Source organism: Antechinus flavipes, chromosome 1 (genome assembly GCF_016432865.1).
Source record: "Antechinus flavipes isolate AdamAnt ecotype Samford, QLD, Australia chromosome 1, AdamAnt_v2, whole genome shotgun sequence".
NCBI classification, from domain to species: domain Eukaryota; kingdom Metazoa; phylum Chordata; class Mammalia; order Dasyuromorphia; family Dasyuridae; genus Antechinus; species Antechinus flavipes.
Window position 1 is genome coordinate 515,971,959 of NC_067398.1, and position 17,600 is coordinate 515,989,558.

Sequence of the window (17,600 nt, forward strand, 5' to 3'; positions counted from 1 at the left end):
TATAATTTTGAGTGCACTACTTCACAGTAAAAAAATTAGATCATTCCCCATACCCTGACCTATTTCCCTTAATTAACCCTTCATGGGTGGAGGGAGAAGGAGGAGGGGGAGAGGCAGTGACACAATCAGCACCACCTATGAAGCAGCCTATGACAAGATTACAAAAAGCATTGGTTAGCCAAAAAATGAAGGACAGGATATATCTGATTTAAAAATAAATGCATACCTGTGATTAAAGAGCTTGACTCTTCAGGTCAAAAAAGGAGAAGATACACTCCTTTTGATCTGGAAAAAGTTAAGGATTTGAAAAAGGGTAGCACTCTTTATGGGGCTACATTGTCTTTTGTTAAGATGTTACTAGAGAATTTGGCTTATGAAATCCTAACCCCCAATGTTTGGAAATCCATAGCAGAGACATATTTAGAACCTGGACAAAACTTGTTGTGGCTTTCAGAGTATCATGAATTATGTAGGATTCAAGCCCAATGAAATAGGTAAACTGGAGTTAACATACAAATCACCTTTGACCAACTAGCAGGTGAAGGTCAGTATGCAGAGAATTCAGCACAGATTAATTATCCCATAACAGTATATAAGCAAATTGCTATTGCTTCAATAAAAGCTTGGGGTTCCCTCCCAGGGAAAGATAAAGGTAAAGCCTTCACAAAAATAGAGCAAGGTCCCAATGAACTCTTTGCAGATTTTGTGGGACATCTGCAAACAGCTGCCACAAGAACCATAGGAGAAAATGCAGCAACAAGAATAATGATCAGGCAACTGGCTAAGGAAAATGCCAATGAGGTTGGCAGAAGAATCATATGGAGAATACACAAAGATGCTCCTTTAGAGGAGATCATAAGATGCTGTGCCACAGTGGGCACAAATGCTTATTATACCCTGACTATGATGAACATGGGAAGACAAGGTCCCTCTTGGCAAGAGACTTCTATACAAAATCGTCGATGTTTTCAGTGTGGAAAACTAGAATATCTGAGAGCCCAGTGTAAGTGTGGAGATAGAGTGAGAAGACAGGGTGAGAGAAGCCCTAAAACCCTATGTCCAAAATGCCACAAGGGCTTCCAGTAGGTCTCAGAATGTTGATTGATCCAGGGAAATAAGAGGCAGAGCCATTCCCAAGATATCATACAAAAGACAGGTGGGGCATGATGGCAGCTGAGTTTATACCCAGAAAGGTTTTAGAAGGGAAGGACTCTGATGTGATCTATCAGCCAAAAAGCAATCAGATGGTAAAAAGGTATTAAAATTGGGAAGAATACAGGCTTTTTAACCCAACAGAAGAGTGGTGTCCAGTGAGAGCATCTCCAATATAATAAGCAGCTCCAATGTAATTGCCAGGTGATGAGGAGAGATTGAGAAAGTGGTAAACAGAAGGGAATTAGATAAGTTAACTGCTTGGGAGAAAGGATTTGCTTGTATTCCTACACAGGGAGAAGGAAACAGATAGATGGCAACGCGTACTTGGAGAGAGACAGAAAAAGAGAAAAACCTCGAAACAAAGGAGAAGACCCAAGAACAAAATCTGCAGGAATCATTGGATTTCCTAACACAAGATGAGGGTTGCAGTACTTGAAAACCAGTAGGAATCACTGGATTCCTTGAGAGGAAAAATTGTTGATGAGACTATTGCAGGACTTCAAAATTTGCAGGAATTATTGGATCCCTGGCACATGAACTAATGGACAATAGGTTCCTTTTGGACTATTTCTAGGACTTTTGGACATGTATAATTCTGCATGTTGATTCATGCTATTTGTTACATCACTACTCACCTGTGTTACTATGTACTTATGCAATTTATATAATTATGTGTAATACCTCCCATATTGATGGATTTATGTATACCTGTTTTAAATGAGCCCTTTCAGAAACCCGCTAATTTGATTTGATTTTCCATTTCCTTTGGTGTTTTCATCGCCCTTCCTAAGACGTCAGGGAGGGCATGACCACCTCCTTTTTATAGTGTTTTCACTCCCTTTTTGAGTAGTCAGGGAAGACATGATCACCTTCTTTTGGGGGGTTCTCACCTCCTTGAGAAGTCAGGGAGATCATGATCACCCATGTTCTAAAAACAAAAGAAAGCAGGAGATGTTAGGATTCTCACAACATGCTAAGTAAGTGGAATTGAGGAGATAGAGGTTAAATCTAGTTTAGCATTGATTTAATCCTACAACAAATGATGGTTTCCTAGTGATATAATGATTGGTGTATATAATGACTGGTGATATAATGATTGGTTATATATGGAACACATAAAGAGGAGCTGTCAGGGCCAGAAAAGGAGAAGCATACTAGAAGTTTTCTGAGGCTGAGACAGATTCATTCCATATTCTACCTTTGTTGTGGCTGGAGGCTGAAGTACAAACCTTTGGATTTGGAAACATTTGGAGGAAGTTAAAGACAGAAGCTGGTAGAGGCAAAGGACTAGTGGCAGGAACTCTCAGAATCAAGGAGAGAGATAGGCCTCTAAAAAAGCTAATTGGGCCCAAGGAAGAGACAAGACTTGGAAAGAGACAATAAAGGATTTGGACTTTAACTCCTGGCTGCTTCCAGACACCCCCAAAGAAACCTGCTCCCAGGGAACATTATATTTTAGAGAAGAATATTATAAGAAGTAATAAAATGGGAAAACATTTTTACAGTTAAAGATTCTGATATAAGCCTCATTTCCAAAATATAGAGAATTGACTCTAATTTATAAGAAATCAAGCCCTTCTGTAGTTGATAAATAGTCAAAGGATATGAACAGACAATTTTCAGATGAAGAAATTGAAACTATTTCTACTCGTATGAAAGGGTGTTCCAAATCACTATTGATCAGAGAAATGCAAATTAAGACAACTCTGAGATACCACTACACACCTGTCAGATTGGCTAAGATGACAGGAAAAGAAAATGCTGAATGTTGGAGGGGATGCAGGGAAACTGGGACACTGATGCATTGTTGGTGGATTTGTGAATGGATCTAACCATTCTGGAGAGCGATTTGGAACTAAACTCAAAAAGTTATCAAATTGTGCATACCCTTTGATCCCGCAGTGTTAGTACTGGACTTTTATTCTAAAGAGATATTAAAGAAGGAACAGGGGCCTGCCTGTATGTGCAAAAATGTTTGTGGCAGCCCTTTTCATAGTGGCTAGAAATTGGAAATTGAATGGATGCTCATCGATTGGTGAATGGCTAGGTAAATTGTGGTATATGAATGTTATGGAATATTATTGTTTTGTAAGAAATGACCAGCAGGATGAATACAGAGAAGCTTGGAGAGACTTATATGAACCGATACTGAATGAAATGAGCAGAACCAGAAGATCATTAAACACTTCAACAACAATACTCTATGAGGATCAATTCTGATGGAAGTGGATATCTTTGGCAATGAGAAGATCCAATCCAGTTCCAATTGATCAGTGTTGAACAGAACCAGCTATACCCAGAGAAAGAACACTGGGAAATGAATGTGGATTGCTTGCGTTTTTGTTTTTCTTCCCAGGTTATTTTTACCTTTCTAAATCTGATTTTTCTTGTACAATAAGAGAACTATATGGATTTGCCACATATATTGTATTTAAGATATACTTTAACATATTTAACATGTATGAGACTGCCTGTCATCTAGGGGAGGGGTTAGAGGGAAGGAAGGGAACAATTGGAACAGAAGTGATTGCAAGAAACAATGTTGAAAAACTACCCATGCATATCAATAGCTGTCTATAAAAAAATAAAAAAAGCTGTAATAAAAAAAAAAGAATGGAATAACCTTTGTAATTTAAAGTTTGTTAAAATGATCTGGACATATCCTACTTTTTCAGTGTTTATCACAAATTATTCTCCTCCATTCACTCTACAATTAGATCAACTTATTGTTTCTCTCACAGAGTTCTCAATACTCTCCCTCTCTCTTTGTTTTGGCATTGGTTTTCTTCATTCCTGCAATTTTCTCTCATCATTTTTCTACCTCTTTTAATGGTTTGTTTCTTTAAGGAGTCATTTCAAATGCCACCTTCAACAGGATGACTTTGTCTTGATTGAGCAATAGGAATGTAAGTTTGCCCAGTCATACTGCATAGTCCCCACCAATGCTGTATTGCTCTTGGCCATGACCAGTTATTTCTCTTTTTTAATTTCTTTTGTTTTTTGCTTTTGTTTCTTTTTATTATTATTATACTTTTTAAGCTTTTTATTTAAGAACATATGCATGAGTAATTTTTCAACATTGACCCTTGCAAAACTTTCTGGTCCAAATTTTCCCCTTCTCTACTCCCTCCCTTAGATGGCAAGTAATTCAATACATGTTAAATATGCTGAAATATATGTTAAATCCAATAAATGTATCCATATTTATATAGTTATGTTTTTGCACAAAAAAAAAATTGGATCAAGAAGGAAAAAAAACTGAGAAAGAAAACAAAACGCAAGCTAACAACAAAAGAAAGAGTGAAAATTCAATGTTGTGGTCCATACTCAGTTCCCACACTCCTCTCTTTTGGTGTTGATGGTTCTCTTCAGCACAAAATCATTGGAACTGGACTGAATTATTTCATTGTTGGAAAGAGGAATGCCCATCAGAATTAATCATGATATAATCTTGTTGTGGCCTTATACAATGACCTCCTGGTTGTGCTCATGTCACTTAGCATCAAGTCATTTATGTCTCTCCAAGCCTCTGTAAAATCATCCTGCTGGTTGTTTCTTACAGAACAATAATATTCCATAACATTCATATTCCATAACTTATTCAGCCATTCTCCAATTGATGGGCACCCACTTAATTTCCAGTGTCTTGCCACTACTAAAAGGGCTGCCACAAACATTTTGCACATGTGGGTCCCTTTCCTTCCTTTAAGATTTCTTTGGATTGTAGGCCCAGTAGAAACATTGCTGGATCAAAAGGTATGCACAGTTCTATAACTTTTTGAACATAGTTCCAAATAAGCAACTACTTCTCAAAGAAGGTTGAGATACACAGGAATATCAGGTTGGAGCTCATGATGCTGAAGTTATATTCATAAGCAAGCAGGTGGTAGAGCAATTCCTGGGACAACTTCTACAGGAAAATGTGGCTGCTATATATAGTAATAATGGAAAGGACATTGAGCAGCAGGAACAGGAGCAGCAGGAGGAACTTCACTGAATTGGAGATAGGCTGGGATGGTTTATTTCTCCCAACTAGAAGTTCCCACTTACCCCTTTGAGGAATTGAATGAGAAGGGATGATTAGGTTACAGAATGAAATTGTGCTTATTATAAGAAAAAAATTTCATACTAGTAGTTTCTAACTAGTAGTTGGCCCTATGGAACCAATTAATGACAAATAACAAAATAGTACTGGTTATGTGTAAATGAACACATGTACAATAATATGGGATATTTATGTGTGTGTATGTGTGCATATATAGTCATGCACATATAAATATAGGAAATTTATATGTGTGTATATATGCTATTTTTCCTATTAAAATACTCATTTCTTTAGGTCAAAGAGTTTCAATTTTTTATTGCATTACTAGTGCTTAACACTATATCTGGCATGTAGTTAATGCTTATCATTGAACCAATTTAAGTATTTCCTCATGCATAAAATTGTAATGCTATAACTATAATACCAATGTCACATAGTTGTCATCTTCATATAGATCAAGTGAAATGATTAGTACAAAATTCTTTAAAAATATTAAATGTTATTCATATACCACTTGTCATTAGTCAATTTTGGGCTAGTGTGACTCAGTTGGAATGTCCACTGCTCCATATAATGTATATTTTTTCTCTATATCCCATAACCATTTTGGGCACCCTAATAATTACACAAATTGAGTCTAATTCCTTTGTTTTTATATTATATATATACATATATATGTACATATACACACATATGTATTATTGTTGTCATTGTTAAAATATTTTTTCAGTCATATTTTAAGCCTAGTGTCTCTGTGTAGGGTTTTCTTGGCAAAGATAATGAAGTGATTTGTCATTTCCTCCTCCAGTTCATTGTGCAGATGAGAAAATTGAGGGAAACAAGATCAAGTGACTTGCTCAGGATCACACATCTAGTACGTTTTCCGGGCCATATTTGAATTCAGAAAGCTGATTCTTCCTGATTCCAGGTCTGGCACTGTATCCACTGTGCAACCTAGTTGCCAATATCCCCATATACATCACATTAAATTGAAATATATCAAAGGAGGAAAACTAGTACTCTAATATGTAAATAAAATTGCCGTTGAAGTCCTTTATATATGCTTTAAAAATTTCCTTCTTTATAAATAAGTATTGAAATCTAGGACCATAAATTTAATGCTCAAAATAATTTTAAAGATTATTGAAGACAAACTCCTCATTTTACATACATAGAAACTCTGGACCAGTGAAGTTAAGTCATGTGTCTAAGATTGAACATGTTTTCCTTTGGTGGAGCTAGATTATCACTGGAGGAGGGGATGTAGGGAAGAATGTAGGCAGAACAAAGTTCAAAATCTTATTCATGCTTCTCTATCTAGTACAACCCTTGTGACTTCTGTAGAGTAAAGAAACATGATTAGAGTAAAATAAATCTAGTTACCTCACCACAGTTTTACTCATTTCCTTTCCCTTTTAGAAAGTAGATTCCTGGGAATAATTTGCATAGACTTGGGAGTATAATAAAAGCTAAGAGTTAAAATACATTTCTAAGTACAAGTTAGATAAAAGTTAAACTGAGCAAGTGTGAGGAGACAATAGAAGAGAATTTAGTTCTAAGTTCGTGATGGCCATTATCTTCTGGTAGAATAAAGCTAAGTGGAGGTTGCTGATAAGAGGCCTGGAAACTCTGGCTGAAATAGCAATATCCTTCTCCTGCTGGGTACAATATTATTAACTATAGAATCCCCAGAGCATGATGGGAAGAATATTAGATAGCCCTAAAAATATCTGGATAGCTAAAGACCAAGAACAAAAGAGAAGTGAGACCTAGGGGAAAAGGGACAACAAAGTGCAGAAACTAGGCATAATCAGAATACATTGGCAGCTCTGTAATATCAAAGGAGAATGTTGATGCTGTATATATGTACCTTGATCTCATATTTCTTGTGTGCATTTCCCTCAAGTGATCACTATCAATGTCCATTTTTCCCATTGTGCATATATAGAGATTTTAGATAGCATTCTCATTGATAGAATTTACTTTTATTATTTTTTTCTTATTAAATGTCTTTATTTTGAACAATTTGCCTTGTGGCTAATAAATACATCAATGGAGGCTCATGAAATAAAATTTAAAGAGAATTTAAAACTTTTAGAAACAGAAGCAGATTTCTCTGAATACATAGTTGAGGAGGAAGGACCAGGCTCTCTATATTACATACAAAAAGTTATAGGAAGCTATCTAAAGTTGATATTATCATTCAATAATAGCACTGATTTATAGTCAAAATGTGCAATTAAACAGAAGCAGGTTGATCAGCTTCCACATACCTTCTATACTTAAACCCTGAAATTTACATTAGGATGAGTAATGATTAGGAATAAACCTTGATCAAAAGCAAGCCATGCATGCAGTAGGGATGAGGGCTGCTAGTAGAGTAAATATCAGCATACGATATCAAGCTGGAATACTGTTTAAAGGAGCTTGTATTCAGAGGAAAAGAAAGTGGAGGAATCCTACAGAAGGATCACAGTAGTGTCAGAAATTTACCAGGAGGGGCTGGGAAACCTCAGAAATTTATCTAGCTGATGTCTCCCCAACACCTTGGCTTGAGATACGAAACAAGAACCCTTGAACAAACCTAGGGGCTCAGCCTCCAGAGGTTAAAGTAAGCAGAATGAGACCAATAAGGGCTAAAACCCAATTGAAATCTTAACTGGAGAGTAGAACCTAGGTTTGGCACAAAGCTCTGGCCTGAAACTAAAGACTAAAGCTGTAGAAATCAGTAAATCAAAGTAGATCCCAACCATTGTGTCTATGAATGTGCACATAAGAACACACACTTGCATACATATACACAGAAGCATACACACACACACACACACACACATATATATGTGCATATGCTTCTGCTTCTGTGTACATTTATTTCCCGTAGAAATTTACATATGTTTAGTATTCAGAGGCTTCAAAATGTCTAGCATAGAAGAGAATAACTCCAAAACAACAAAATAAGTTTCTAACAAAGACTGAAATGAAGAATTTTCCAGTTATATTAAAGGACTATATGAAATATTAAAATAAATGAATAAGAGATTAAAATTAAATAAAATCTCTGAAGGAAAGATTTGAAACAAGAAGAAAAACTAGTAAATCATTTTCAAGTAATGAACTACCATAAAAGTAAAAATACAATAAACAGAAATCAATAATTGTGAGAGAGTAAGAAATATTGGAACAAAATAAATAATATTATAAATGAAAGGAAATATATGATATCTATCTGACTTTAAAACACTATGTAGAAAGCAGATCAAAGAAGAATATGAATTTTTTTTTTGGATTTTCTAAAAATTATAACCAAAAATGTTGAAGGACATTGGGCCTGAAATCCAAAGGAAATGTGTTCAAATCTAGCCTTAGACCTTTTGTTGTGACTCCAGACGAGTCACTTAACTTCTATTTGCCTCAATTTTCTCATATGTAAAATAAGGTTAATAGTAGCAGCTATTTCTCAGGATTGTTATTAGAATCAAATGAGATAATAGTTGCAAACCAAATAAATAAGAAAAGTTCTTAGCAAGGGGTGTGGCACATAATAATCTCTATAAAAATATTAGCTATTTGATCTATTAAAACTGAAGGAAAGGATTAAAAAGGGTTAAAAGGAAAACATTAAAATAATCCAAGACCACCTCCTGAAAGAATCCCAAAAAGAAAATTTTCAGAAATGATATAGTCATAATAATTTTGTAAAAAGAAAAAATAATATTGCAAGAATCAAGAAAGTAGTTCCTGTTCCAAGGAACCATAGCCACAATCACATAATACTAGGCACATAATATATAATATTAAAAAAAATCTTGCACTACTATATTTCCAACGTAAGAGACATTGGTTTACACATATGACTTACTTTGCAGAATTTGTGTACTATTAAGAGGGAAAAGGAGATTTTTAATCATCCAAATATATATATATATATATATATATAGCAGCTAGATGATGCTGTGAGTAGAGAGCCAGTCCTGGAGTCAGAAAGACCTCCATTCTAATATGGCCTCATATATTTACCTATGCAAGTCACTTAATCCTGTTTAGCTCAGTTTCTTCTTCTGTAAAATGAGCTGGAAAAAAAATTACAAACCATTCCAGTATCTTTGTCAAAAGAAAAAAAAATTACAAAGAAATGGACATGATTGAAAAACTAATGAATAACAAAAATGGTATAGAGGATATGTGAGCATTCCTGATTAAAAGATCAAAGATTTTGAAAACAAAATCTTTGGAGTTAAATTCAGTAAACCTAGTTTCAGATCTTAGATTTGATATCATCTTGTAAATTTGAGAAGTTCATTTAATGCCTCCAACTTCTTTCTTTCTCTGTTTCTGTCTTTATCTTCCTATGTCTCTTTCTCTGTATCTCAACTTTCCTGTGTCAATGTGTCTTTGTTTATCTATCTTTGCTTTCCTCTATTCCCATTTGAATAATGAAGAATCAATCATTTATTTGAATTATTTCACTTCCCTTCAAGAAATGTCAGTTTAAAAAGTTTGATTTTTGAGATGGTTGATATGTGTGTGTATGGGAGGATGTCTTCTTCATTCTATATTTATTTCAATTTGTTCTTATAATAAAAAACATTTCCTTACTTGAAAAGTCTCATTTCCATCTCCATATAGACTAGACGCAATTTGATCCATTAGCTTTTTGATTCATTTGTATTTTTTAAAACTATCAAGTCTTTTAATTTTAAATGTTCCTAAATTCTATAGGCAAAGATAAATATCTGCCCTAGTTGCCTATAAAGATTTTGCTCCAGGCATTCTCAATATTTTTATTGTATTCACCAGTTTCAAATACTTATTTTATTACTTTGATACCTTTTCTTCATTTTCTGGGAGAAACAAATTATAAAAACATTCTGTTATTTACGCAATACCTAATGTATAAAAAGCACTTAATGATACCATATCCCACTAATTCAGTCCTCAGAATATAATTCCAATTAAATTGGATAAAAGTATCCTTTACATCTGTATGTGAGAAACTGGGTCTTCTTTTGGGACAGTCAATTTTATGATAACTAAAATCTATTTATGTATAGAGTTCTCAATGTTATCAAGAGAAACTTTTCTTTGTAAGTAAATATGTTTGTATATATGAGAAGGATTTTTGTGGCACGAAGTTGTTGATTCTTTTATTATTTTTGTCAAAAACATTTTTATTTGTGTCATTAAATTATGGCATATCAAAGCTATAAATCTAGCTCAACTATGTTGTTCAAATGAAAAGTAAAGATAAGAGAGGTTTCGTGATTCACCCAGTGTTAGTTAATGCTGAACATCAAGGAATAAGAAAGATGCAGCCCTGAGGTCATGTGACTCAGATTCAAATTGAGCTTTTGACATATCTTCTCTATATGACACAAAGCAAGACACTGGCTTTGTGAAACTCTTGGATAACTCTCTAAAATTATGTAGTTATAGAACTGGGGTGACCAGGTAAATGTTTAACATGCTTTCTAAAAACATAATGCATTTTAAAATATATTCTACATTGTTAGCATTTTCTCTATCCTTTTCTTAAGTCTTTGCAATCAACCAAACAATAAATCAAGTGTTACTTCTTAGCTTCTGCTAATTCCCAATGTACAAATATTAACAATGAAAATTTGAAAATCTGCAATTGCAAGGAGGTTCAGTCTGGCTCCAATGCACTCTTGGCAGCAGAACACTTGCAGATCTTCATTAGTAAAGGCAATTTCCTTCTAGGAAGGCAGCTGCACCAATGAAATCATAGATGTGGCCAAAAAAGAATATTAGTAGATATTGAATAGAACACTGTTCATGGGCTTTTATCAAAAGAAGGAAACAGATATTTACAAGGAAAAGCTACATTTGCCCCACCACATATGTAACACTCCTAAAATTGTATCTATTATTCAAGAAAACCAAAATTTTATTTTCTATTATTAAACTTAGAAAGTAACAGAAAAAAAATTAATTTATTTTTCAAAACCTCTTGGTGACTAAGAGCTCAAGAATTTATTTTTCAAATATTAATTATTCTATAGAAAAATTAGAAGAGAACTTAGAAGACATTTAGACCAACAGCTTCATTTTATGGATGAGGACACTGCAGCCCAGAGAGTTTAGGTGACTTAATTAAGGTCACTCTGTAAATAATGAGCAGAGTTGGAATTAGAACTCAGATCCTCTGTCTCCCAAACTACTCTTCCACATTTAAACTTTTGTTTGATGTTTTTAGGAAAAGGCAGAGCCAAAATGGCAGAGAATAGTCAGGCTGTTGCCTGAGCTCTCCTGTTTTCCTCAAAACCAATGCTAGATCAATCCTCTGAATGGATTTTGGAGTAATAGAATTCACAAACATTTGAAATATAGTAATTACCCAGCTGAAGGTATCATAAAACGACTTCAGAAAAGGTCTATCTAAAATGGGCAGGGGAGAATGTAGCCCTATGTAGGGAGGTCGACTTCAGGAAATCTAGCAGGGAACAGCTAAAATACAGCCACTCTGTCCTGGTTCAGAAAGCCAGTGCAGTAACATACCAACTGTGAGACCTCCACTGCACTGAGGAAGACAAATTAAGCTGAACCTCAACTTAATAGGCAAGACTTGGCCAGGCCCACCCAGCACAGTGGAAAGGAAAAACAAACAAACAAACAAACAAAAAAAAAAAAAAAAAAAAAAACTGCAGCTCCACCAGCCCCCAGTGCAGTCAGTGAGAGGGCCCTGTTCCCCTGAAAAAAAAAAAAAAAAAAAAAAAGAATTTTGGAACAATTTTCCCTGTGTCCTAGTTTCAGAGCCAAAAAAGCAAAAAGAACTCTGACTACAGAAAGCTACTATGGTGACAGGGAAGATCAGAACACAAACTCAGAAGAAAAGAGCAAAGGTAAAATGCCTTCAGGTGTAGCTTCAAAGAGGAATATGAACCGGTCTCAAACTCAAAACTTTCTTGGAAAAGTTCAAAAAAGGATCTTAAAAAAAAAAATGGGGAAGAGAAATTCAGGAGAATTATGCTTTTTTGTTGTTGTTTTTAGTTGGGAAGCCAACAACTTGGGAAAGGAAGCACAGAAATTGACTGAAGAAGACAACTCCTTAAAAATAAATTTAGTGAAATGGGAAAAAAAATAGTTTCTTAAAAAGCAGAATTGGTGAAATGGGGGAAAAATCCACTGAAAAAGCTTACTTTAAACTTCTAACTTTCTTAGGAATTATATAACAGTTGAAGTCTTATTCTTTATTTCTGCCTCTTTTCTTCTTTTCTCGTATATCATGTCATAATTACCTCAATTCTTGATCCACTATTTGTTGAAGCAGAAGGAGCAATTCCAAATTACACAAAATTCTGTACTATACAGGTAGTGCCTCCATTTCTAAGGAACATCATTAATTTTGGAAGCTAGTCCTTGTTATATTAAAAACTATTTCTTTTTTTACTTTCCTTCCTCTATGGGAATTTTCCCTTAACTCCAACTACCATTTTCATTTCTCATTTCCCTCATACAATGACCTTTAAATGTTTTATCCACAAAACTTTGATTTTAATGTGCCTCTTTTCTTCTGTGGCTCATAAAGAGGCACACTGAAATCAAAATTTTGTGAAGGGAAGAAAAAAGAAAGAAAAAGAAAGAAAGAAAGAAAAGGAAAGAGGGAAGGAAGGAGGGAAAGAAGACACAAATAAATGCAGACATATCAAGCATACACAGATTTGATTGTTGCGGAAAATCCAATTTAGAGAAATGAATTTTACAGATAACTGGGCGAAAAACAGAAAGACTATAGCAGTATATTTCTTACATGGTAGTTGAGAAAGATTAAAAAAAATAACAAATATGTATGACCCACATGCTCCTTCTTCTTTCTACAAAGTCTTTAAAAATAATCAACATATGCAAAAAAGATATTCTTGATGAAGTTGTGGAATGAGAATAAGAATATTCTATACTTTACCACCTTTTCTTATTTAAATAATTAGCTGAAAGGAATCTAGTGTTTGTCAAATATAAAAGAATATTTAATATAGAAAATTGTGATATAATATTCAACCTTCCTGAAAAAGTTTCTCACATATATGTTAAAGACTATTTTTTTTAAATTAAGCTTTATAACAGAGCTAACATTGGCAACTCATTGATTACTATTAAAGGAAGCCTAAATTAGGTAAGCACATAAGTAACTATTGGGTTTCCCTTTTCTTTAGAGAAGGAACAAATATTTATTAAATACTTTATCCAATATAATCCTCACAACAAACCTGGGAAGTTGATACTATTATTATATCCTTTTGAGAAATGAGAAACTGAATCAGACAAAGATAAATTCAGTTGGCCAGAATGACAAAGATTTAAAAAAAAAAAAAAAAAAAGAATTAAAAGCCAAGTAATAAGCTAGGAAAATGAGCAGACAAAAAATATTTCTGACCATTGAAAGTTATGATAGTGACAAAGAAAATAAAAATGCACACTCAGAATATGATAACAGTCAAAGCTCCTACATCCAAAGCCTTCCAAAAAAAAAAAATAAGAATTGGGCTCATATCATGGAAAAACTTAAAAGGGATTTTGAATACAAAATAAGAAAGATAGAAGAAAATTTAGGAAAAGAATTAAGGGAGATACAAAAAGAAATACAAAAAAATAGTGAGAAGAATGCATTAAAAGGCAAAATTGGTCAACTGGGAAATGAGGTACAAAAGCTCATTGAAAAAAATAATTCATTAAAAAATAGAATTGAGCAAATGGAAGTTAATGATTTATGAGAAATCAAAACACAAAGCAAAACCAAAAAAAAAAAAGAAAAAATGTGAGTTTAGGTTATATTTAGTTATATTTTCCAGTAAGATCTTATTGGAAAAACAACTGACCTGGAAAATAAATTCAATAGAGATAATTTGAAAATTAATGATCTACCTGAAAGCCAAGATCAAAAAAAAAAAAAAAGAGTCTGGACATCATCTTTCAAGAAATTATCAGGGGAAACTGTCCTGATATTCTAGAATCAGAGAGTAAAATAGAAATTCAAAGAATCCACTGATCACCTTCTGACAGAGCCAAAATAACAACTGTAAGGAATGTTATAGCCAAATTCTGAGACTCCCATATCTAAGAGAAAATACTGCAATCATCTGGAAATAAACAATTCAAATAAATGGAGCCACAGTCAGGATAACACAAGATTTAGCAACTTCTAGTTTAAAAGACTGGAGGACTTGGAATATGATATTCTGGAGAGCAATGGAGATATGATTGCAACTAAGAATCACCTACCCAGCAAAACTAAATATAACCTTTCAAAGAGAAAGGTAGTCATTCAGTGAAACAGAAGATTTTCAAGTGTTCATGATGAAAAGAACAGATATGAATGGAAAATTTTATTTTCAAATACAGGACTTTGGAAAAGCATAAGAAGGTAATCAGGAAAAATGAAATATTAAAGATCTTATTAACATTAATCTGTTTACATTCCTACATGAGAGGATGACACTTGTAATTCATTAGTATGTTCTCATTATTATGGCAGTGAGAAAGAATATATATATATATATATATATATATATAAAGAGAATATGGGTTTGAGGTGAATTTGAAGGGATAATATCTTTTTTAAAAAATAATGAAATTCAAGGGTGAAAGAGGAATGTACTGGAAGAAAGGGAAAGGAAGTGGAAGGGTGCAAAATATCTTTTATAAAAAAAGGCAAAGAAGAGGAGGGAGAAGAGGGGTAGGAGAGTGAATGAACCTTACTCTAATCAGAATTGGCTCAAGTAGGAAATAACATACATACTCAATAGGGGTATAGAAATCTGTCTTGCCATGCAGAAAAATAGGAGGGGAATGGGATATGAGAAGGCAGGAAGGGTGATAAGAGAAGGTCCATATTGTGAGAAGGAGTGGTTAGTAGCAAAACATTTTTGAGGAAGGACAGGATGAAAGCAGAGAAAGAATAAATGGGGGGAAAAAAGGCATCATTCTCATGATGCCATTTCATCCTCTTCAAGAATGTAGTATACTATAAATAATAATAACAACTATTGCTAAAAGAAGTTAGTCTCACAGAATTTTTTATTGTCCAAATTATAATACAAGATGACAAAAGTGAGTTCAGGATCGATCTGGTCCATCTCTCTCTCATATAAAGGATAAAATCTCTGGAACTCAAATTTGCACATGGTAAGTGAACAAATGTCTCCCATCTTGAGAGCTAAGATTCTTTCCAGTGGAGGTACATCAATACAACTTAAACATATAGGGTGTGTGGATAGCAAACTGAACCTCAAAAAGAATGACAGGGTAAGAATAGAATAGATTCTGAGTAATTTTGAAGATATTTGGACTATTCCAAGTTTTTTTTTTTCCCTTCTTGAAACAAATGCTTCTATAGTCTTGAATGTTAAGTTTCTGGTTGATGCTATAGGCCTAGAAGTCATAGAATACAAGTCTATAAAGAATTAAATTTATGTTTTCCTCAAAGCACAAAGCCTATGATGAGTATAAGGAGGATGAAAATTTACTAAGGATGCCTTGTGCAAGAAAAATTTCCTCTGTAAAGAATTAAGTAAGTACTTTTTTTTTTAATTGCAGCTACTCTTAAGAGGGGTTAATATGAAGATATAAAACATCAGTGTAAATAGATATCTGAGATAATTTTTCTTCCATGGCAGTGTGAAACCTAAGGGCACTTTTAGAAAAGATTGATCAAATGAGTACCAAAAATGGAAGATGGAAGATACTGGCAGCCAGGTGTCTACTTTTATATGTAACTTAGGGTTGGACTTTAGTTTGATTGCTAATAAAATTTTTTTGTTAGTATAGTCTCCTAAATTGTAATGCATTTTACACATTTGGGATCATAATGCATAAGCCAAAGTACATTTTAAATTTCTTTTTTTACACTTAATATGGTGACTTTATTGATGGTAAAAAAAAATATATATATATGTATGTATATATATATACACATACATATAGATATAGATATAGATATAGATAGATAGGACTCCAGGCTTCTCCCCCCACTACAAGAGTGGCGGTGGGAAAAGATGTGAATGTGTTATGGGATCACCAATGTAGAAACATAAGTTAGGAATGTGAGCTCCCCAGTGGTGGAACTCCCTTTTTTTTTTGGTCTTGGGATCTGTGACTTTCCACTTTACTCCTTGGAGGTCATGTAGAACATGAGTTCCACTATATGATTGCTATAACCATAGTCATCATTACAGGAAATGAGCTTGACAGAATGGTCCTTGAGGGCAATACCAGTGCCAACATCAAAGGTATAAGAGTTAGTGTTGCTGTTAAAGTTACAGGATACAAGCTGGTCCTCTGTGTATAACAAGATGCCCTTCAAGAGTCCTTTTACTGCCTCCTTCACGACTTTGTGGATGTCATCATATTTGGCAGGTTTCTCCAGTGTCAGGTCAGCTTCACAATGGAGACATTAGAAGTAGGAACATAGAAAGTAATATCTGTGAGCTTTCCATTCAGCTCAGGTATGAAATTGCCTACATCAACAGCAATACCAGTGGAAGCAGAGATGATGTTTTGGGTAGCATCATATCCATCACACCACAGCTTGCCAGAGGAGCAATCTGCTGCTTCTGAGCAGCAGTGATGGCATGAATTGTATGCATAAGTCCTTCCACAATGCTGAAGTTATCATGAATGACTTTGGCCAAGGGGACCAAGCAGTTGGTAGTACCGAAGGCATTGCTGACAACCTTAAAGGAATTATCACATTTCTCATAGTTTACTCTTTTCAAACATTGGGGCATCAAAAGAAGGGGCAGAGATTATGACATGCTTAGCTACATCCTTCAGGTGAGCCTCACTCTTTTCCATGGTGGTAAAGATGCCAGTCGACTCCACAATATACTTGACTCCAACATCTCCCCATTTAATGTTTGTAAGATCCCACTCCTGGAAGATGATAATGATTTTCCCATTGATACAGATTTTCATTCTCAACCTTGACTGTGCCTTTGAAGTTGACATGGGCGGAATCATATTGAAACATATAAACCGGAGAATTCTGGGGGTGGAGGCAAGATGACAGAGTAGTCAGGAAGCTGCTAGAGCTCTCCCAGTTTCTCTCGAAAATCACATGAAACCAAACCTCTGAACAGAGTCTGATGGAATGAAACCATTCTCCAGCTCAAGATAGACAGAAAAAACTTCAGGAAAGGTCAGTCTCACTGGAGGGTGTTTGGTCCAGCTCAGTCAGACTCTGGGAAAGCTGGTGAGAGGGTCTAAATCAGCAACTAAGCCCCTCAGTTCTGGCTCGGCAGAGGAGCAAATCAGAGGGGCAGCTTCCAGGTCCAGCTCAGAAGGCAAATTCTGGGAAACTAGGCTGTTTCCTGAACAGAGCAGGCAAAGCAACAGCCTGCAAATACAAGGGGGTGCTGTGTTCTAAGTCAAGCCTCAGAACGTCACA

The 17,600-nt window shown here is 34.6% G+C and overlaps 1 pseudogene; it reads right to left on the bottom strand.

Moving 5' to 3' along the window:
- Positions 1–16,319: 16,319 nt before the first annotated feature.
- On the bottom strand, positions 16,320–17,183 carry LOC127564124 (glyceraldehyde-3-phosphate dehydrogenase-like; annotated as a pseudogene).
- Between the last annotated feature and the right edge of the window lie 417 nt (positions 17,184–17,600).